Raw genomic sequence first — 24,243 nt, forward strand, 5'->3', positions numbered from 1 at the left:
GTATCCTTTTATATACTTGGAATTGGAAAAACTGAGGCCAGATTCGAGCTCCTGAGCATTTTTTCTTTGAATCTATGTCCTTGTTTTTCATTTTGGTGATGGTTGATGGTGGACCATATAGCGGTAAATTCATGATCATCAAGCTATGGATAAGCTAGACATCAAATAATAAGAGTCACCACCGCGCTTTTATTGTTTCCAAGGGAAAAGGAAAAAAGCACGAACAAAACCCAAAAGTAAGAAGTTTTCAAGACAAAACTAATAAAATGTCAGAGACTACAGGTAAGGGGGTTGGTTACACAGAGGGAAGGTGTTAGCACCCAAAGTGTCCTAGGTACTCATAGGGAGCCCTTTTTGTGTGCATATGTATTTGGTACAAAAATGATGTTTACAATTAAATAGAATGGGGGATGAGAAAAGAATTCAATTAATTATATATTTGTGTTTGACAAGACCTTCGGACTTGTGCCTACGTACCAACATAAAAATGAAGGATCAAAACCTCGTAGTTCGTGATACAAATTTCAAAGTGGATGCATTGCTTTTATAAAAAATTAAGTTTGAAAGGCACAAAGGCCTGAAAATGGTTTGAATAAGTTAGTTCTTTTTGGCTTTTGAAAGTTTAAGTCAAGTATAGTTAAGTTTATTTACAAGTTTTATTTAAGAAAAGAGGTTTGAAAATGCAATGGCATAAGGCCAAAGTTTCTATCTTTTTGCAAAGTGGTCAAAGTTTAGAACAAAATAAGTTCAAAAAAAGAAAGTTTTTTAAAAAAAAGAGGGAGATGTTTTGAAATTAAAGAAATGGGGAGAAGATGAAGAGACTAATCCTATGCACAAAATTAAAAGTTAAGAGTTGAAAAGATCTGGCCGATGGGTAGCAATCCAATAGACAAGAATGTCAATAGAAACCCAAATTCCCTTAGACATTTAGAATCAAGCAACACAAAAATGCACAATCATATTATCTTGAAGAGCAAGACATCAAATAAAGATAGCCACATCCAAACTTTAGCCATTCCATGATCTTCTTCAAATTAGCCCATGTAACAGATGAATTCCACAAGTCACAGGTTCAAAATAACAACTTTACAATGATCATGCTGTAGATGAACTCAGAGGGATCTTGAATGATATATCAGATGGAGTTCCAAATTGCAAGCACTTGGTTTCACAAAAAGTTGGCATTTGCCAAGTCCTTTAGCATAGGAATGTTGCCTAAATTCTAAGTCCATTTGTCCAAGATCAAGCCAACAGTCCACACAAAAGTGTTTTAGGGTTTTTGTTGTTATTATGTACATTAATGGTCAAAGACCACACAAACAAGCAAAGTATACACAAACAAGATATATCACACAATATGGTCCAAATGGACAAAGTGAAAATTGCATTAACAAAAACAATTAGAATGGTATGAATAATGGCAAATGAATAAAGGCTAAAATTAGATGACATTAAAGTAAATGGATTGAAATTAAAATTTAGTTGTTAATGAGTTAGAAGTTAGTATTTTTTTGCTATTGTTTTTCATTTCAAGTCATTCTTTGGAGAACACTCAACCCACTTATCATAAGCATGGATCCTTGAGCCAAGACATCTTCCAAAGGAAGGAAAAAAGGCCATGTTTCCATACAATACCATGAAAGAGGGGAGACTTACAATCTTACTAACTAGAATGCTATGCCTTTTGTGTCACAAATTTAGCGTTATGTTAAGCAATCGTAATTAGACTTATGTAGAAGTCACAACTATTTGAGGCCGGCAATAGAATTTTGCTGTTAATACATGTTTGAGATATAGTATAATGGACTATGCTCATGAAACATACCACACACAAAAAAAATATGCAAAAGAGGTGGCCTAATCTCATCCATACTCATGTTGAATTTTCAATCAACTAGCCTTAGGACTTTGAGATATCATATACCAAATGATATGAATGCATAAAGAATGGGAATGAGATGAAGAGGGAGGGGAATGGATCAAAACTCAAATTGGTCAAAGGAGGACTTTTACCAAATTAATATCATCCATTCATTTTGGGAGATGGAATGTACATTCCATCAATCCCCTAAATCCAATGATATTAACTTGACAAAGTCAAATTAACCTTGACCAAAGCCCAACAACAAGAGTCAAACTCAAACAAGTCATCACAATTGGTCAACACAATTAATTGGCATTTATTCAAATTAAAAAGACTAAAATAATACATTTAAATTAAATATGGTTTGTCAAATTCCTAAAACCTCATCAAAACACCAAAGGAATAGCCATGAGAGTTATCCTAGATCAAACAAGGTCAAAGGATCTTGGAGAAAAAATTTCAGAATTTTTAAAGACTTAAAAGTATTTTTAAACAATTAAAAATAAATGAAAAATCAATTAAATCATGAAAAATATTAATAATGATCCAAAAAAATAATTTTAATACAGAATATGAAAGAGGAAATTATTTGAATTTTTTTGGTGAAACTCTCATATTTTTTGGATCAATATTAAAATTAATATGAATTAATGAAAATAAAAGGAATAAAAGAAAATCAGAAAATAACAAAAAAACGTGGACCACTTGATCTCCCTCATTAATTGAGGTGGCAGATCAAGTGGTCCTCACGTGCTTTTCACCATGGACTTAAGTCAATGCGCCACATGGATGGTAATCAAAACCAACGCGTGAGCTTAAAACATTTGAAAAGGATCCTATGGTTGGAGACGTGCCAACACACGGCCGAAGCTGTAACTCTGGTCTTCTTCTCCGGTGGACCTCACCGGATTGGTCCACCTTCAACCATCACCAAAATAAAAAAGGAGGACATGATCTGAAAGAAAAAATGGTGTAGAGCACGAATCTGACCTCAATTTCAACTAACTCCAAATATATAAAAAGATACGAGGAGTTGAATTTTGAGGTGTGTCAACTGAGTTGCTTCGATTTGACCTCTAAGTAACTCAATCTTCTATGCAGTTCTTGATATGGCTTGCTCCAAACACGATCTGATCACACTTGAGAAGCTAGTAGAAAGTGATTAGAGAGGTTGCAAGGCTTTGGATCCTGGAGTTCTTGAATCTCCAACAGTTGAGATTCAAACTCAAATTTCAAATTGAAATTTCTCAAGTTTTCCTTTAGAATGAGAGGGTTTCAATGGGGGGAAATCTGGCGCACAAAGTGTTGTTCAAATGAGCTCAGATGCCTTCTATTTATAGCCAAAGGGAATGATATTTGCACACTTCAAAAATCTGTCCAAAATTAGCAATGTGGATGGCACGAGTGCATGGGCATGCACAGGTCCATGATGCAATGCAAAAAGGTTGAAAATGATTCCAAATGAAGTCTGAATGAAGCTTGAATGGCAAGGCATTGTGAACTGAAGTTTGTGCAATTGATTCTTTCCAAAGATGTAGCCCTGCTAAATCCATGTGCAGACCTAGAAAACCTCATCCAAAATGCCTGAAATTGGGTTCTTTGGATAGCTTGGATCAAGGGGAACAAGTTTGATGTTCAACAATTTTTCATTTGGAGCTTGGATCATGGTGAATTTTGAGGTGGAAGTTTGGAAATTTTAACATGTTGAAAATTTTTCTAAGTGTCAAGCCATATACCTTAATATTCCACCTTACTTAACTTTTTATGTGAGATTAAAATGAGAAAAGTCTCTTCATCAAAGTTGTAGCTCTTTCAAAGACATTTAAAATGGTCATCAATTTCATGTCATTTTTGAAGTTTGGAAAAATCACTTGTTCAATGGAACTCATATATGAATAAGATGATGAATTTTGAAGTATACCTTGAGAAATTTGATCAATTGATGAGATATATTGTTGGAGAAGTTACTCCAGATACCTAGACAAACTAGGGTTTCCAAGGAAAATCACCCTCAAGCTCTTGAAGAAAACTTGACCAATATAACATGTAGGAATCAATGGAACTCATATATCATGCTCACAACCATTCTTGGATAAATTCATGGTGGTGCTCTTTGTCATAAGGGTCTCAAACCCTAGATATGAACTTGATAGATCAATGGAGATCACGCCCTACCTATAAAGGAGTTAGGAAAATGCAAAGACATATTTTTTGTATTTTGGTTAGTAAATGATGATGATATACAAGTATGATACAATCACATAGTGCTTGATGATCTCTCCCAAAACAAACCCAATGAAAGAGAGGTAAGGAGGATGTCAAGGTATGATCCCAATGCTAATTCTTATGATGAAATTGAATGAGGGATCTTAGGGTCAAAATTGGGGTCTTACAGACCAGTCCGGTGAGGTCCACCGGAGAAGAAGACCGGAGCCCTAGCTCCGGTGGTGTGTTGTCACACCTCTTAGCCACAGGATCCATCTAATTTGTTTTAATCTCAAGCGTCTATTATGATTTCCAAGCCTACAACGCATTGACTAAGGACCTTTATGGAATGCGCACGCTTGACCATCAGATCTGCCACCTCAATTAATAAGGGAGATTTGATGGCCCTTGTTTTTTTGATTTTTATGTTTAATCCATTTATTTTAATTAATTCATATCAATTTCATTTTTAATCCAAAAATTATGGGACTTTCACCAAAAATCTTTAAATATTTTCCTTTTCATTTTCTGAATTAAAAATATTTTTTGCATTGATTTTGATATTTTTCATGAATTAATTGTTTTTGGGCAAATTTTTAATAGTTTAAAAATACTTCTAACTTTTCAAAAATTATGATTTTTTTTGTCTAAGGTCCTTTGACCTAGGATAAATATCTTGGCCATTTATTTGGTGTTTTGAAGAGGTTTTAGATTTTGAGCCAAATTAAATTGAATTTAAATGCATTTTTAATTTAATTTTTAATTGATTAATTGTATAGAAATTATGTTGAGGAATTTTTATTGACTTGTGATATTTGACTATGTGTTTGGGCCTTGGTCAATGTTGATTTGACTTTTGTTAAATTAAAATAATTGGATTTAGGGGATTGATGATTTTAATTTGATAAAATTCCTCCCATGACCAATTTGTGTTTCTCTCATCCCCCTCCCTCTTCATCTTCAATCCCATTCTTCCCCATCCTTTTATTTGACCAATGAAATCGCAATATCCTAAGGCTAATTAGTTCATTAATAACCTTGTGTTAGATGAACCAATACAAGTATGGATGAGATAGGTCCATCCATTTGATCTTTTGTTTTAGTGTGTGGTATGTTTTAGGAGTTTGGTTCATCATACCAAATCTCTAACATGCATTAGCACCAAAATTTTAATTGTCCGGCCTCAGATAGTTGTGACTTCTACATAAGTCCAATTAAGATTGCTTAACATAGAGCTAAATTTGACCCTAAAGGCATATCATTCTAGTAATTGAGATTGTAAGTCTCCCCCCTTTCATGGTATTGTGTGGAAACTTGGCCTTTTTTCCTTCCTTTGGAAGATATCTTGGTTTAAGGATCCATGCTTGTGAATAGAGGGTTGAGTGTTCTCCAAAGAATGACTTAATCAATTAAAAGGCAAAACATCACTAACATTTAACTAACTTGTATTAATATTGATTTTATTTTTCAAGTCATTTAGTTTATGCAATTTAAATTCAAGTCATTTACCATTTCATTTGTCATTTTATATATCATTTAACTTGTTTATGTTTATGTCATTTTCACTTTGCTCATTTGAGCCATATATTGTGATTGTATATATACTCTTATGTATTTTGTTTGTGTTTGTGGTCTTAGGACCTTAAAATACTTAATAATTAACCAAAACCCTAAAAAATGTTTATGTGGAATGTTGGGCTTGATCTGAACTTTTGGACTTAGCATTAAGAAACATTCCATATGCAAGAGGACTTGGTCAATGCAAACATTTCTGAAACCAAGTTATTATGATTTGAGTTTTCATCTGATGCAAGTCTTGAGATTTATTTGCTTTTATCTGCTACATGGTCTTGATGCAACTGTTACTTTGAACTTATGCACTACAACAAACAAGACCTTAGATAGCGCTTTTTTTAGCCTTAGACAGCGCTTTAAAGCGCTGTCTAAACCTCCGCTGCTAAAGGTTTAGACAGCGCTTTTTTAAATCTTAAAAGCGCTGTCTAAGCCCCCCCCTTAGACAGCGCTTTGGCCAAAAGCGCTTTATAAGACCCTCTTATTTTAAATTTTTTAGGTATACCTTAGACAGCGCTTTTGAAAAGCGCTGTCTAAGCCCCACCCCCTTAGACAGCGCTTTGGCCAAAAGCGCTTTCTAAGACCCTCCTATTTTAATTTTTTTAGGTATACCTTAGACAGCGCTTTTCAAAAAGCGCTGTCTAAGCCCCCCCCTTAGACATCGCTTTTGCCTAAAGCGCTTTCTAATCCCCCCCTTAGACAGCGCTTTTTACAAAAGCGCTGTCTAAGGTATACGAAATTTTTTGAAGCTTTTGTTTTAAACCACATTTTTTCCAAGTTTATAAACCAGAATTTCTACCTGTTTTCAACCAGATTTTGACAGACAATTATCACATTTTATATATGCCATTTTGACCTTTTTTCTACCAATTTTTGGCTAACAAATATATATATATACCAATTCAAACCAATTTTGCCTTAAATGTATCAAAATATATACAAATTTATGTACACATTTACAAGTCATTACATATACTACAAATGTACACATTAATTACACAAATTTATGAACAAACATTGAGCTCTATCATGAATTGACACCACTCCTCTTTGATTTCGTCCACTTGATCCTTTGTATAAAATGCACACTTGAATTCCTCAAAGTACTACATAATAATATAACATATTTTGAATTAATTCCAACTATTTAATTATATGAGATATGTGTAAATATAAAAATAACTCATAAGTTAGAAATACATACATCGGTGGGAATCTTTAATCGGCCCAAAGCAAGAGTATCTCGCATAAACCTCAACATGAAATACCCGCAATCTATTTGATTACGTTGTTGAGGACACTACATATGAAAAAAAAAATATGGATTATAAATCCTAAGTTTTATCAAGTGTCATCACTAATATAATAAAAAATGTGGTAATTAAAAATATACCGCCACTTTAATCCATGTAATGGAGTTGGCGCCCCTCCTTGAGGTTTCGATATCTCGTTGGGCCCGAAAAGCTTGTAGGACGCTAATAAAATAAAAATGAAGCAATTAGAACAATTCACATAAACTAAGAAATTTTTTGAACATTCTCACTTACGTGTCAATTAGGACCTTCATATCCGGGTATGTTGTCCAATCATTTCCTAACGAGTCAAGATAATACACAATTTCTCGGATAGGATTGATTGCGAGCAACAACCAATGTCCACTGTAATGATTAGGCAAATGTTAGATGGTAACTTGGAAAATAATTATAATAGATGAATTTAGAATGAAATGCTAACCCGGTATTAAACGGTATAAAAAACAACTTCTCCGCATCTTTATTGTCCATGAGGATCCGAAGAACGTACTCCGTCACGGTATCCGGTCTACTTAAGATTAAACCTAAGTTGACGGTCGCGGGTGCTAAGAATCCGAATGACACGTCCAAACCATTGGGGCGCATCAATTTGTCATACAAAAACCTAATATAAAAACATCATTAACACCTCTTTTGAAACATAAAGTAAACCGGATTAACATAAAGTAAACATCATTAACATAAGTTGTTTAATTAATAAAACAAAGTAGACCGGATTTACCTAATATATGTATTGACAACGGTGACGCCGATTTCTTCATGACTAAAAACTTGCATGAAGTCTTCATTACCAATCATTTGGTCGTAATCAAAGCCGAAAATCCCTACCTCCATATGTACAGTCCGAACACCTCCGGTCGGTATATCGGTCATCTCTAGAAATGTCCTGAGGCACGACCTATACTTGGTGGTAGGTTTTTTCCTAGCTACGGTCTTCTTAGCACCAGAACTTTTTACCCGTGCGGAGGCGTTGCTAACCTCCTTTTTTTGTTGTGCGGAGGCATTGCTAACCTCATTTTCTTGAAGCTACATGTCATATAAATAGTTAGATCAAATTAAGAATGTAACAACTTCCATGAATATATGTCATATAATTGTATATTACCTCTTTTCTTGAAACCGTGGACTCGGTATGCCGTGGAATCGCATTATCTTTTGATTTGGATTTTGTGGGAGTCTATTTAACATAACCAAGGAAAATATGTAAGTAAAATTTTAAGCATAAATTTTAAACTTTGAATATACACATTAAAGTTAACATAAGTTTTAAGCATACCTAAAACCAATAATAACAAGAAATCGTTAATGTGTATATATGTCAAATACATAATTTAAGCAAATAGTTCAATTTAAGACAATTATATGTAATTACCTCTGGAATGTTCGGCTGAAAGGTACAGTTGATACTGTCTTTGTCCGAAGCATCTCTGTATACTGTTGAGGCGCTAGCCTCTCTTTCTCTCCTCAATGCATCAAGCTCAGCTTGCATGGCTTCCAATCTTGCATGAAGCTCCCGATTACTAGGAGCCTTTCCTTTTTTAATACTCAGGGAGGTCGGAGTGACTCCAAATCCCTTACCCCTCACCCGACCAGAATACTCAGGGACATCTAATGCCCGACTAAGTATGCCCTTAGTATCATCGGGAGATAAAGACTGAGATAGCTCCTCCTGAAAAATCAGATGAATACCGTATACTTGTCAAATATTTGTGTATAAAAATGTTATTCAATTAATGAAAAAATGTTATACTTACACATTTCTGGTATACGTGTAAAACTTCTTCTTGAGGAACTCCAGATTTGCCCACACGGGCTTCCTTCCACAAAACATGTGCAGGAAGAGATGTTTCTGAACTTTCCTCCTTCTGCAGCTACACATTAAGTCATACAATTTGATCAGATAAAACTAATATATGATGAACAAATTTGTTATCGCAATTTATAAATACTTACCATGGATTGTTCTAAGCGTCCATATCCGACACGTCCTTTTCGGTACGGATATGCGGGACTTGATGCTCTTTCCCGATTTGTAGCACTTATTCTTTGAAAAACCGAGTCTTGTCTTTTTGATTTGAAAGCTTCCCATTCTTCAGCCGATATCAAACTTTCATATTTTTTAGGAAGCTCCGCATCCATAAAATTACCATCCGCATCCTTAAGGAACTTGGATGATAAAAATTTCCGAAACCCTCTTAGAAGCTTTCCCGCCAATTTCATACAAAAACCTCTTCTTTCTTCTTCGATGTTAAAACATCGCTAAGAAAAACATACAAATTGATAGTTAGTATCGGTAATTGAAAAAACATAATTGATACCGTATAATTAAGGGCCAAATGATTGTACCTTTATCTCACTCCAAATTTTTTCTTTGGACTCATTCAGCTCTTTGTTTCTCCAATCATCACATGTAATGGGAATTTCATTCCTTACTAGTGCACCGATAAAACTAGTTAAGGTATGCCCATTAGGTTCTATAAGTTGTCCCTGGTTGTTCCAATAGACATCTAGTATGATGCCTCGAGATCTTCCTTGGACCACCCTTCTCATTACTGTGATGCCTCTTCGAATTTCTTCTTCCGCGGATACTTTTTTACTAACTTCCTCATGTTGGTCATCAGCCATGTCTAACCTGTAATAAACCAAGGAAACCATCAAATATCAAATATAACTTATAATCAAAGCAATTGAAAACAAAAAAATAAAGAAATCATGCATTATCAGATATAACTTATAATCAAAGCAATTGAAAACAAAAATATAACGATATCATGCATTATCAGATATAACTTATAATCAAAGCAATTGAAAACAAAAAAAATAAAGAAATCATGCATTATCAGATATTACTTATAATCAAAGCAATTGAAAACAAAAATATAATGAAATCATGCATTATCACATATAACTTATAATCAAAACAATTGAAAAATAAAATAAAGAAACCATGGATAATTTACCTAAGTCACTAACATCTCTTTCTTTTCTTTGTTGGAATATTAATCACTTGTTTCTTAGCAATGCGTACGGATGAATTGATCCAAATTCCCTCATTATGATCGTTTCTTATATATGACTCATCCGGTATAAGATCCTCAACTTCATCATTTCTATTCAACTCATTCCGTCTAATGCATGACTCATTCTCAACATCAATATCACATTGATCGACACCGCTATCATCAGTCACTTTGTTAGAGAAAAGCACTATAGACCATTTTGTACTCTTCGGGTCATTCACATAGAACACTTGTTTAGCTTGAGATGCTAGAATAAAAGGTTCATCTTTGTACCCCACCCTAGTAAGATCAACTTGCAAAAATCCAGACTTATCCATTCGTATGCCACTACTATTCACCCACTTGCAATCAAACATAACAACAACAATGTACCTTATTGTTTTCCTTACAAACATCAACATTTTTCTATTGTCAACTTCTAAACTCAGTTTTTATGAATCAAAACAACTTCAACAAGAATAATACACTAAACTCAGTCAACAAGATTATGCACATTCTCAACATTAGTAAACTACCGCAAGATTATAAACATTCTCAACAAGATTATAAACATTCTAAACATTCTCAACAAGATTATACAGTAGAAACGAAGAAATGAAGAAATATTGAAGAACATACCGCAAGAAATGAAGAACAGTAGAAACGAAAAACGAAGTCAACACCCAAATGTCGAGACACGTACGATTCTTCAAACACGTTCAATGATTGAAACCGAAAAATGGAAGTGTATTCGTGTTCGCTGTTATGGTTTTCGCTGATAGGGTTTCAACGTTCGCAGGAGGGAAAACAAAAGAACAGAGAACGAAAATTGAAATGGAGTCTGAAATTTTATTTTAATTAGACCTTAGACAGCGCTTTTGTGAAAAGCGCTTTCTAAGGTATGCCGTAGACAGCGCTTTCCAAAAGCTCTTTCTAAACCCCCCCTTAGACAGCGCTTTTGGTTTTAATTTTTTTTTTAATTTAAAGACTTTAGACAGCGCTTTATCAAAAGCGCTGACTAAGGTCTATATTTAAAAGCGCTGTCTAAGGGGGGGTCTTAGACAGCGCTTTTAGAAAGCGCTGTCTAAGACTCCCCCTTAGACAACGCTTTCATTATTTTTTTGGAACATTTTCCGTGTTTTATTTTAATTTTAACCTTAGACAGCGCTTTCTTTTAAAAGCGCTGTCTAAGATGCGCTGTTAAAAGTCATTTTTGGCGTAGTGATGTCTAATGTCTTATTCTGAGTTAATCAAGGAGTATTTCATCTGGTGCATAAGAAGGCAAATGAGACTTCTAGCTCTGGGATTTGCTTGCTTGGATGTGGCTATCTTTATTTGATGCCTTGATCTTCATGATGCTTGATATTGCAAATTGCTTGCTGATTATTGCTTGACTCAAAGTCCAAAGGGGAAATGGGTTTTCTATATGACATTCTTGTCTATTGGATTGCATCCCATTGGTCAAAACTTTTCAACTCTCAAAATTTTAATTTTATGCTTTGGATTAGCCTCTTTATCTCCTCCCATTTCTTAAATTTCAAAATCTCTCCCCCCTTTTTAAATTCTTCTTTGCTTATGATTTCAAACTTAGACCTTATTTCAAATTAGAAACTTTGGCCTCACACAATTACATTTTAAACTCTTTTCTTAAATCAAACTTGTAAATGAATTTAACCATATTGACTTAAAATTTCAAAAGACAAAAAGAACTAACACCCATTCAAACCTTTGGGCCTTTTGTGCCTCTTTTAAACTTAAATTTTGATTAAAAGCAATCCACCAATTTTGAAATTGATACCACGAACTACGAGTTTTTGATTCCTCATTTTTATGTTGGTACGTAGGCACGAGACCAAAGGTCTTGTCAAACACAAAAATATAATTAATGAATTCTTTTCTCATCTCTACACTCTATTAGTTTCAAACATCTTTTATACTAAAACACATACACACATAAAAAAGGGTTCCCTAGGAGTACCTAGGACACTTTGGGTGCTAACACCTTCCCTCTATGTAACCAACCCCCTTACTTGTAATCTCTGGAATTTTATTAGTTTTGATTTTAAAACTTCTTATCTTTGGGTTTTGTTCGTACTTTTCCCTTTTCCTTTGGAAATAATAAAAGTGCGGTGGCGACTCTGGTTTTATTGACGACAAGTTTATCCATAGCTTGAAGATCATGAATTTACCAGTACAGAGGGTTCATTCATGGGAATGATCAACACTCAGCTGCCATTATTGAAGACAGTGGTGATGAAGACAAAGATGAAGGAGACAACGCCAACTTTGTGACGCATGGCCAGACTTGCAACAATTGGGTTGCTGTTGATGTTCCTATTGTCATTCATCGTTCTAAGTAATTTATTTTCTATTATTTTGAGAACAAAATCCTTCTCCTATGCCTAAGGGAGAAGTGAACATTGTTGGGCATTTTTATTATTATCATCAATAAAAGACAATTTTATTCATCCACATCTATGATGTTTTTATTTTCGCTTTTTTCTTTTTTCTAAAAATGGTAATCATAAAAAACATAAATAAATAATAATCTTCCATCTGCATAATATTTGATCACACTCCACTTCTCTACAATCAAAATATCAAATCATTATGTAGGTTGGTTCTCAAACTCATTGGATACAATGATCCTACTCCCTCCCCAAACTTTGATTCTCCTGTGTTTGAAGCTGAGGAAGAGATTGATGATGAAGAAGTATCTGATGAATTATCCCGTTTGCTTGAGCACAAGGAAAAAAGCATTCAGCAGTTTGAAGAGCAGATTGAACTGTTCAACTTGGGTTGCGAAGATGATGTGAAGGAAGTCAAGATTGGGTCTCAACTATGTCCTGAAGCTAAGGATGGGTTTATTGATCTTCTTCGGGATTATTCTGATGTGTTTTCTTTGTCCTATCAAGACATGTCTGGGTTGGATTCTGAGATTGTGGAGCATAGATTGCCGTTGAAGCCAAAATGCTCGCCGATCAAGTAGAATTTGAGAAGAACTCATCCTGATATGGTGGTGAAGATTAAAGAGGAAGTGCATAAGCAGATTTACGTTGGTTTTCTTGTTACCTCCGAGTATCCGCAGTGGGTGGCCAATATTGTGCATATTCCTAAGAAAGATGGAAAATCCGGATGTGTGTTGATTATAGGGATTTGAATAAATCTAGTCCAAAAGATGATTTTCCTCTGCCACATATTGATATGTTGGTAGACAATACAACTAAATTCAAAGTCTTTTTGTTTATGGAAGGATTTTCCTGTTATAATCAAATCAAAATGGCACCTGAAGATATGGAGAAGACCACATTCATTACACCATATGGAACATTCTGTTATAGAGTGATGCCTTTCGGTTTAAAGAATGTTGGTGCAACATACCAGAGAGTTATGACCACTCTTTTTCATGACATGATGCATAAAGAGATTGAAGTCTATGTTGATTATATGATTGCTAAATCAAGTGATGAAGAAGAACATGTTAAGCATTTGTTGAAGTTATTCCAGCATTTGAGAAAGTATAAACTCCGCTTGAATCCCAATAAGTGCACTCTTGGTGTTTGTTCTGGTAAGTTGTTGGGATTTATTGTCAGTGAGAAGGGTATTGAAGTTGATCTTGCCAATGTCAAAGTAATACAAGCGATGCCTGTGCCCAAAACTGAGAAGCAAGTCAGAGGTTTTCTCGGCTGCTTGAACTATATCTCAAGATTTATATTGCATATGACTGCCACGTGTGCGCCTATATTCAAGCTTCTTCGAAAAGGTCAATCTTGTGATTGGACCAAAGATTTCCAGAAAGCTTTTGATATTATCAAAGAATATCTACTCGGGCCTCCGATTCTGTCTCCTATGAAGGTAGAGAAAAACAAGAAAGGGGGTTTGAATTGTTTTGGAAAATAAAAACTTTTTAACAATTTGGACACACACAAAATAAAAACAAATTAACACAGAATTTTATACTGGTTCGCTTAAAATTCAAAGCTACTCCAGTCCACCTGGCCAAGGTGATTTCGCCTTCAAAAAGGACTTAATCGACTAATCTTGAAAGATTACACAAACAACTGTCTAAGAGAATAATCCCTTAGCCCTCTCAAGTATTCAGACTGCACAAAGTCACCTGAGGAAGTATCCAAAAAAAAATGATTGTAATGCAACGTGCTTCTAACAAAAAGAAAATACTACAGAGTTATAAGAACAACATTTTTTCACGTAAGAGCAGCAGCTCGTGAAAACGTAAGGGAGGATGAATAAGAGTGGTTGTATTCTTGTGTGTCTCAGGTGTATGTTCTTGTGAAGTATTCATTCCTTTATATAGGCGTTGAGAAGAACCGTTGGAGTGATGACAGGATCTTGGTCATTGAAGTATGACAGTCCTTTATATAGTCTTTGTCATTACTTTCCTTGTTTATTTCTAAAACAGTTTTGTATGCGTCATAATTTTCTTCTAGAAATATTTTCTTTCCAAAACCAGATTTCTTCATGGTTACGCATTCTGAACCGATGAATTTGTATCCGAGTCTTGTTAGTCAGAGTTTAACTTCAAAGGTTGCTTTTATCTGACCACATCAGAGTTTCCTATGCTCTTGACTTCTTCAGATTCAGAGTCTGGATTCAGTCTTCTTTGCCAGAGTTGCTGACTTCTTCGTAACTTGCTGGTACCTTTGTTGATCAGATTCAGAACCTTCTAGACGCGTTTTCTCTAAGCAGCATCTGATAGTTGAGTTCTGTATCTGATGTATTTATCTATTTGATTGATTGATCAGAGTCCTGCACACTTAAGAAAAATTACGTTAGAATACCATTTTTGTTTCATCCTTTGTTATCATCAAAATCTTAGAGATACATTGTAGAACCAACTTTGTTCTTACAATCTCCCCCTTTTTGATGATGACAAAACAATACAGAGTAGAGGTGAAACAATACAAAATTTCTTAGATTCGATAGGGAAGAGGACTCCCCCTTAGTTAGATTCTTAGATAGATCAGAAGTTCATACCGGACCTTCCTTGGTTTAGTGCTTTAGCTACTTTCCTGCATATCTTTAGTCAATGATTTAGTAATAAGTTTTTAATAATGTTTGCAGTGCTTTGAGAAGATTTAGTTATGCTTCCATCAGAGCTATTTTAGTTCTCCCCCTTTTTGTAAGAATTAAAAAGATATAGCAGAAAAAACGATTGATATTAATAAAGAGAGAAGTTACAGATAAGTGCAGGCAGACAAAGGTTCAGACCCTTGTGAATGCAGTACATGATACACTTCTGATCCGTGTTGATGTAGTCAGAAGAGTTTGATACAGGGCGATGATGAATGGTGCCTAAGATGATCTTCAACCAGACACGGAGGTTCTGATGTAGCTCCTTGTTCTTGGAAGGCTTGCCTTCAGCACTCTGTTGGAAGATGGTAGGGTTGATTTCCTGGGACAAGTATTTTGCCCTAGGGTTTATGTTGTAGATGTGTCTTCCTCTTGTCTTCTCCATGTTCAGAAGAGAGGCAATAGATTTCTCAGTGATGACTATCTTGACTCCCAGAACATAGGAGACAATGTAGTGATCATCTGAGTCTGCGAAATGCTAGAACTCCTTCACCAAATTTATATACACAGGGCCATAGAGACATTGAAAATAGGTTTCCCACCCTTGCATTCTCAACTCTTTAGTTAGGTCTACACCATTCTTCTTCATGTTTTCAAAGTCCACTAGCGACTCACATAAAACTTCCAGTTTTTCAAATGGTGTTGCTAGGTGAATGTGAGGCTCACGATAGAGGATATGGGGTTCCCTGTAGATTGGGGTTGAGACAACGCTGGTAGTTGCTGTAGTTTGTTGACTTGAAATGGGTGTTTTCTCCATTGAATTCATTTGTTTGGAGAAGTTGTAAACTGATTGTTGCTGAGAATCCATGAAGAACACTATTGAAGATGAAGATTGAAAGATGAAGAACTTGAAGAAAACTGCAGAATTCTTGAAGGAGATGAAGAACTGAGAGAGAAAGGGTTTAGTGTGGTCGTGTGTGTAAAGTGTGCAAGTGTAATATGTGAAATGAATTTATACATATTAGGATGCATGCAAAACGGCACTAGAAAGAGAGTTTAACTGTTAAGATATTAAATGCAGCATGTTCACCAAGTAAGCATGTTTGGAGGAGAATGATTACAGCCCATGATGGAGGTCTAATCCCCAAATCAGCATACTGCTCGAGGAGATTTCAAGAGTCTGTCGCTTGATTTCTGTTAGACAGTTGTCTAGAAGTTCCAAGGTCAGACGCATGATGTACCACGTGTTACTTTATCTGATCTTCAGGAATACCAAAGGGTTGGTTCCTAGGGATTTGTGATTCAGATAGCTTCTAACTGGTAGTAGCATCAGAGACAGATACAGATTCCAGATGTTTACTTCAGAGTCTTATTTTGCTATTTCAGAGGCACATTTTATTCTGGACAAATTTTGAATGTTTAAGTTTTTCAAGATAAAAGAGAATCTATCTTCAACGAGGGGTTTGGTAAAAATGTCAGCCCATTGATGGTTTGTATCAATAAATTTTAAAGTGATTACCCCTTTCGGAACATAGTCTCTAATGAAATGATGTTTTATTTCTATGTGCTTAACTATGGAATGCAAAATAGGATTCTTACTTAAACAGATGGCAGCAGTGTTATCACAGAAAATAGGAACGTTACTCTAAAAAATCAGAAGGTCTTCAAGTTGATTTTTCATCCAGAGCATCTGAGTAGTGCATAGTGATGCTGATATATATTCTGCTTCTGTAGTGGACAGAGCTATGGTTGATTGCCTTTTGCTGGCCCAAGATATAAGATTATTTCCTAAAAACTGGCAGTTCCCAAATGTACTTTTACATTCTATTCTCTCCCCTGCGTAATCTGCATCACAATAAACAGAAAGTCTATACTCTGATGTTTTCTTATACATCAGGCCCATGTTAGGGGTTCCTTTCAGATACCTGAGGATTATTTTAACAGCTACTAAATGAGATTCTCTAGGATGTGATTGGAATCTGGCACTGAGACATACACTAAACAGAACATCAGGACGTGTAGCAGTCAGATAGAGAAGACATCCTATCATACCACGATATAGCTTCTGACAAACCTTCTTGCTAATTTCTTCTTTTTCCAGAATGCAGGTTGGATGCATATGAGTTTTAGCAGGTTTGCATTAAGCCATTTCGAACTTCTTCAGAATGTCTTTTATGTATTTACTTTGATAAACGTAGGTAGCTTCTGAAGCTTGATTGATTTTAATCCCTAAAAAGAACTTTAGTTCTTGCATTAAGCTCATTTCTAATTCTGCCTGCATTAGCTCAGAGAATTCTTGACATACAGAAGGGTTAGCTGAACCAGAAGTAATGTCATCAACATATATTTGGCATATCATGAGATCATTTCTAATGTTTTTACTGAAGAGTGTAGATTCAACCTTTCCTCTAATAAAGCCATGTTCCAGAAGGAAGTTACTTAATCTATCATACCAAGCTCTAGGAGCTTGTTTTAAACCGTACAGTGATTTCTTGAGTTTAAAAACATGTTCTAGATATTTAGAGTTTTCAAAACCTGGAGGTTGATTGACATAAACTTCTTCTGATATATAACCATTAAGAAATGCACTCTTGACATCCATTTGATATAGTTTGATAGAATGATTTACAGTAAATGAAACAAGTAAGCGAATAAATTCTAACCTGGCGACTGGGGAAAAGGTTTCGTTGTAGTCAATGCCTTCTTGTTGACTGTAACCTTATGCCACCAATCGTGTTTTGTTTATGACTACTTCTCCCTTTTCGTTCAGTTTGTTTCTAAACACCCATATGGTTCCAATCATATGAGTTCCTTTAGGCTTTGGAACAAGATCCCATACATCATTCTTTGAGAATTGATCTACCTCTTCTTTCATAGCTAGAACCTAGTCGTTGTCTTGAAGTGCCTCATCACAGGAAGTAGGCTCAATCAGAGATACTAGTCCTAGAGGAATTTCTTCAGATACTTTGAATGTTGACCTAGTTCTGACAGTTCATCCTTATTTCCCAGAATCAAATCTTCACAAATGTTGGGGTGACTTCTTGGTTTCTTCTGGATAGTTGAGGCTTCCATTGCATTTGGAATTTGTTTATCAGATACTTCTGGTGCTTTGGTCTTTTCGTTAGAACCTGCAAGAGTAATTTCCAAATCTGCAAGTTTCTTAACTAGCTTTGACTTTTCAGGGTCAAGCTTATCATCAAATCTAACATGGATTGATTCTTCCACACTTTTGGTTTTTGTGTTGTATACTCTGTAGCCTTTAGAGTGTTCTGAGTATCCTAACATAATACCTTTTTGTGCTTTTGAATCAAACTTGTTCAGATGTTCTTTAGTAATCAGAATAAAGCAAGAGCATCCGAAAGGATGGAAATAAGAAATGTTGGGTTTTCTTCCCTTGCACAGTTCATAGTCTTTTCCAGAATACGTCTTATAGAGATTCTATTCTGAATATAACACGCTGTATTTACTGCTTCAACCCAAAAGTGCTTAGCCACATTTGTTTCATTGATCATGGTTCTGGCTATCTCTTGGAGTGTCCTATTCTTCCTTTCTACAACTCCATTTTGTTGTGGAGTTCTAGGACAGGAGAAATCATGGGATATTCCATTAGAATTAAATAGTTCCTCAAAAAATTTATTCTCAAATTCTCCATCATGATCACTTCTGACTCTGATGATTTTAGAGTCAAATTTGTTTTGCAGTTTGGAACAAAAGCTAGTGAATACAGAGTGAGACTCACTCTTGTGCTTTAGGAATTTTACCCATGTCCAACGACTAAAGTCATCAATAATAACTAGTCCATATTTCTTTCCATTGACTGACGCTGTCTTAACAGGTCCAAACAGGTCAATGTGAAGAAGTTCCAGAGGCTTAGAGGTAGAAACAATATTTTTCTTTTTGAAAGATGTTTTTGAAAATTTACCTTTTTGACATGCCTCACATAAAGCTTATGAAGAGTACTTCAGTTTAGGTAGGTCTCTGACTAACTCGAGTTTACTTAGCTGAGAGAGTTTTCTCATGCTAATGTGGCCCAAGCGTCTATGCCATACCCATTGCTCTTCATGAACAGACATCATGCATTTTACATTTTGTTATTTTAGGTCTGAAAGATTTATCTTGTAAATATTGTTTTTCCTCTTGCTAGTGAATAGGACTGTTCCATTGTTCTGATTAATTTCTTTACATGTTTTTTGATTGAAGATTACTTCATAACCGTTTGTAATACCCCAAAATTTACCCTTCATTTTTCCTGAAAAAAAAAAAAAAAAAAAAAAAAAAAAAAAGAAAAAAAAAAGAAAAAAAAGAAAAAAAAAAGAAAAAAGAAAAAAAATAAAAATAAAAATAAAAAATAAAATTAAATAAATAAATAAATAAAAGAAAAAATCTTGGACTTGGACCTCTCTCATTTGAGCCCACAGGTCCACAAAAATCAGGTTATAAATTCAGAGTTTCAGTGAAACAAAAGTTCATTCTATTCCTATTACCCTGGCTGGAGGAAAAAGATAGTGAGAGAAGAGCTAACAGAGTTCAGAGCAACCTCCAAACCCTGAAGGGAACTCAACTGCACAGAATCACCTCTGCCTCACATAAACCCTAAAGATTGTTTTGTAAACCTCACGGGTGCAACTCAATTTCAATCAAGCTCTCCAATCAGGTTTGCCATATATCCATCATCTTTATGCCTTTAATTTGAATGCTATAAATGTATGAGGTATTATGGGTGAATTTGATACCCTTTTGATGCATGTGTTTGACAAGAGGTTTAGGCCTCCTACCCTTGATTGCTTTTTGTGAGCTTTTTGTGAATTTTGATGGAATTATTCATGTGGTTACATTTTGATTTAGGGGCAACTCTTGGTTACCCTATTTTGTTTCTCTAACCTGTTTGTTGAGTTTTTTTTGTGAGGGCTCACATGACGTTTGCAGGGATAACTTGCGTGGTTTCCCACTTTATTTGTGGGATACCCCCTAGAGGTTCATTCCGATTACCTGTACTGACCCATTTTCTTTGATGATGTTAGCTTGGAAGGATCTCAGGGTTTATCGTTCCTTTAATTGCTGTTACTTCGGATCTTTATCCGTGTGGTACTTTTACATTTTTCCCGCATTTTACTGCTTTCCTAGCTGGAAGACCTCGATAGGAGGCAATGTTTTTGTGTTTACTTTATGCAGGTTCCTTTGTCCAGGGTTAAGAGTTATGAGGTCTTATCCTCATTACCCTTTTGCATGCGCGTTCCTACAATGCAAACAAACCCTTCATTGATTTTTCTTCCCCATAACACACGTTTACTCCTTCTACTACAGGCGAGTAAGTCTCCAAAGGTCGAGCATCCGGTAGATTGCGTAGTGACGTCGTTCGTCCAAAACCCAATCCACGACCCCGTAGTTAGCCGAACTACGACTTGCTCTGATTCTCATTCCAGATGAGATACGTAGGCATAAGACGCGATGTCTTAGCGAGCACACATCCCCCAACCCATAGGTCAGCCGAGCTACGAAGACTCTGATTCTCATATTCAGATGAGATACGTATGCAGTGGATGTGACATCCGTGCGAGTCATTTCTCTTAACCTTTTTAGTAAATAAACACATTAGGTAAACCCACACCCTTTAGACGAAAACCACAAAAGTGGATCCCGTAGAGTACTATGGATGCGTAGGGGTGCTAATACCTTCCCTTCGCATAACCGACTCCCGAACCCAAGATTTGGTTGCAAGACCCCGTCTTGTCCTTTCCTTTTTCAGGTTTACTTCGAGCGTTTCCTTTCCCTTCTTTGGGATGAATAACGCACGGTGGCGACTCTTCTGTCTTTTTCTTTCGCCTGTTGTTTTTTTGCACACTGTATTTTTCAGGTTGCGACAACTGGCGACTCTGCGGGGGACGCTAAGAAGTTGACCTCTTGCTGGTCCATCTTCCCTAAGCGAGTCCCTCCTAGCTTGTGTGATTTCTTGTTTATTGGGTGTTCATGCTTTTGTACATTTATTTGCTTACCTGCTTGCATGCATCTGTTGTATCTGTTGGATCTGTTTGTTTGTTTGTTGGGATGGGGTGTTCTATGAGAGATAAGCCCATTACCCAGGCTTGAGTGTACACACAGGTTTTAGAGTGGATGATCATGAGGCTTGCGTGGCATGTTGCTACGTTAAGTCGTTCGTGAAGAACCACACCCAGACGAGGTTTCTTTTGGATATATTATGTCCTACGGATGTTCCGTAACGACATGATGTTCCTTTAGAAATCGTCGACTCTGGTGACCATTTCCCGAGAACTCAGTCGAGGCCTCTCATCCGAGACGTGATTATGTTAGCTCTGGTGGGCGCATTCTCGCTGATCAATCCGAGGACCCCGAGACTGGGAACTTGCTTTAAGATGTCCTGTTGAGGGGAGTCAGTGGAGGTCTTTTATTCCGTAATAATGCCAAACCTTCAGTGGTAAACGTATTATTCGCGACTGAAGGGCTGAAGTTGACGAACTTCTGTTCTTAGAACCTACCAGTGAGGGGCGGGCTAAATTCAGGAAACCTTAACCTCCAACCAACCCGGTTTTCTGGAGCAGAGCTTCGATCTTGTATTATATTCCTCAGTGGTTTTCTCTTCAGACAGTGTAACCCGACAGATGTTCAAGCAGATACAGCAATCCTGATTGACATGCCACTGCATTGCATTCACATCATCACATCATTTGCATTCATATCATTTAACACATGTTTATCCATTTCAAGGGGGTTTACATCTTCTTCTTGATTCCAGTCGGAGTTTTTGTGGTTCTCTTAAGATGGATATTGGCAGAAAGAGACTTGTCGCCTACAAGTTTCCGATGGTCTGTCTGGAGCCCATCCAACAATTGATGCAGTTAATGGATCCTGGTTCTCTAGAAGGATTCCGAGAGGATTACGGTCTGATTCTAAGTTTCGTCACGGTTCTTTCCAAAGATCAACATGACGCCCTATTCACACTGCTATAACTCTATGACCCTCCATTGAGATGTTTCACATTCCCGGATTATATCTTGGTCCCTACTCTGGAGGAGATTGCCAGTTTTCTCAGAGTTCCTATCAGGTCACAGTTATTGTTCTACAATTCTGAGTTTCTGCCCGATCTCAGCATGGTTGCTTCAGCCACATATTTGGAGGAATCAGTCTGGAAGGCTAATATGTGTCAGAAGGGAGAAGTTAGTGGTTTTCATCTGAGTTTTTTACTGGGAGAAGCAAAGAAGAAGCTGGAAGACGGTAACTAGAGGGGTTTCAATGCTGTGTTGGCTCTTTGCGTGTATGGGATTGTCTTGTTCCCTAATGTCGCCAAATTTATGGACATGGACGCAATACGCCTCTTCGTGTTGAGAAACCCAGTACCGACCTTGCTAGGAGATTTCTTTCATTCAGTGCACCACAGAAATAAGAATAGAAAAGGGGGATTGTTGAATTGTTGTGTGCCTTTGTTTTATAGGTGGTTCAGTTCTCACCTACCCAAATCAGGAGTGTTCGTTAATGTCAAGGACTCGTTGAGTTGGTCGAAGAGATTGATGGGGTTGAGAGCTGAAGATATTCCTTGGTGGTCCGACCGGAGCTTGCTTCAGGCAGATATTATTCATAGTTGTGGGAACTTCCCAAATGTTCCGTTGGTAGGAAGAATAGGAGGAATCAACTATAATCCTTCTCTACCAGTTAGACAGTTGGATATACTTTAAGAACTCCGCCTTTGGAAAAGGATATGGAAGAATCTCTGTTTTTCCATTCTTCGCCTGATTTGACGGTATCCCGTAAGGCAGCTGAGGCCTGGCTCAAGGTGATCAAGAACCGGCCTTGGAAAAGGAGATTGTAGAACTTACCCTCGGTATGAAGAGTGGCTTCAAGGAGGAGTCGAAGAGTTTGGTCTGCCGTTCCCTATTGAAGAACCTTTGTATCCACCTACTCCTGAGCAGTCAACAATGGTGAGCCGAGAGGAGTATGACAAGTTGAAGAGTGCCATGGAGGGACTTCAAACCAAGAACTCAGAGTTAAGTGAGAAGTTGCAAGACTGTATGGGTCAATTCCAGGAGGCAGAATATCATAAGGGGAAGCCGACAGAGTGCAAAAGGAAGCAGAGAGGAGATTTGCTGTGGAGGCGGACTTCTTCAGGAAGATAGACGAAGCCTTGAGATCATCCAGTTCTGAGTTGAGGCGAGTCAAGCAGCAGTTAGTAGATGCTCATGATAAATTAGCTGGGTGGCAAGAGCAATGGGATGCATTTTCAACTTCTCGGAAGGCAAAGGAGGAGGAGACAGTAGCCGAACTGACTGGTCAGATAGAGAAATTGACGACTTTGCTGAAGGGGAAGAACAATGAGCTTCTATGCACCGTTCTACTAATGGCTACATCACAGATCAACTCCATGAGGCTCGAGGACAGATTGAAGAACTCAAGGTGTTGGCAGGTTTGAAGAAATCCAGACTTGAAGAGGTATTCGGAGAAGATGATGGGAATTACTACAGAGAGCACATCAACGAACTGGATGGGATCATTCACAAGAGGAATCTGCTTATCCGGCATTTGACAGAATCTCCAGATCATCCCGACACGGTGGCATTACTGGATGAAGTGAGGAGCAGTCCTTATGGGTTGTATACAGGAGGCTGATCCCTGGTTTATGTTCCTCCCTTTACTTTTTGTTTTGTTGCTGTGTAGTGATAATCCACAGGCTTGTTGTGGGGATCCTCTTTTGATGTACTTTTGGCTAAGGCCCCTTTCCTGGAACTCATTTGTATGTTGGTTTCCCTTTGTTGCATCTTGATCTCAGAAGTTTATCCATGACTCAGTCTTCTTGCACTATTCGCCTGATGTGAGACTGGAATCAAGAGGGTAGAATACCTTTTGGATTTGATAAACATGGCATTGCATTTACATATTCATTGTCATATCTTGCATAACAGGTACCGCTGCAGTGTTCTCATATTGTTTGGTGTCCCACTAGCAGGATAGCTAACTCGGGCATTCACCGATACGGTACCCAAAGGAATCAACAGAGAGCGATGGAGAGCCTACAAGCAGAGCTCGCCAAGATGAAGATTCGCATGAATCAATTCATGGATTTGGTTCAAGGGGTGGCTCAAGGACAGCAGGAGGTTAGATTGTTGGTACAGAGGGATCCCCCTATTACTCAACCGGAGACGTTGGCTGATCCTCCAGCTGGAGAGGCTAATGGTCCCAATGGACCGGGGCCTATCCCGATCCCGCATGTCAACCTAGATCAACAACCCATTCAGGATGGTCAGGATGATCA

The sequence above is a fragment of the Lathyrus oleraceus genome, chromosome 7 (assembly GCF_024323335.1).
Source record: "Lathyrus oleraceus cultivar Zhongwan6 chromosome 7, CAAS_Psat_ZW6_1.0, whole genome shotgun sequence".
In the NCBI taxonomy this organism is placed as follows: Eukaryota; Viridiplantae; Streptophyta; class Magnoliopsida; order Fabales; family Fabaceae; genus Lathyrus; species Lathyrus oleraceus.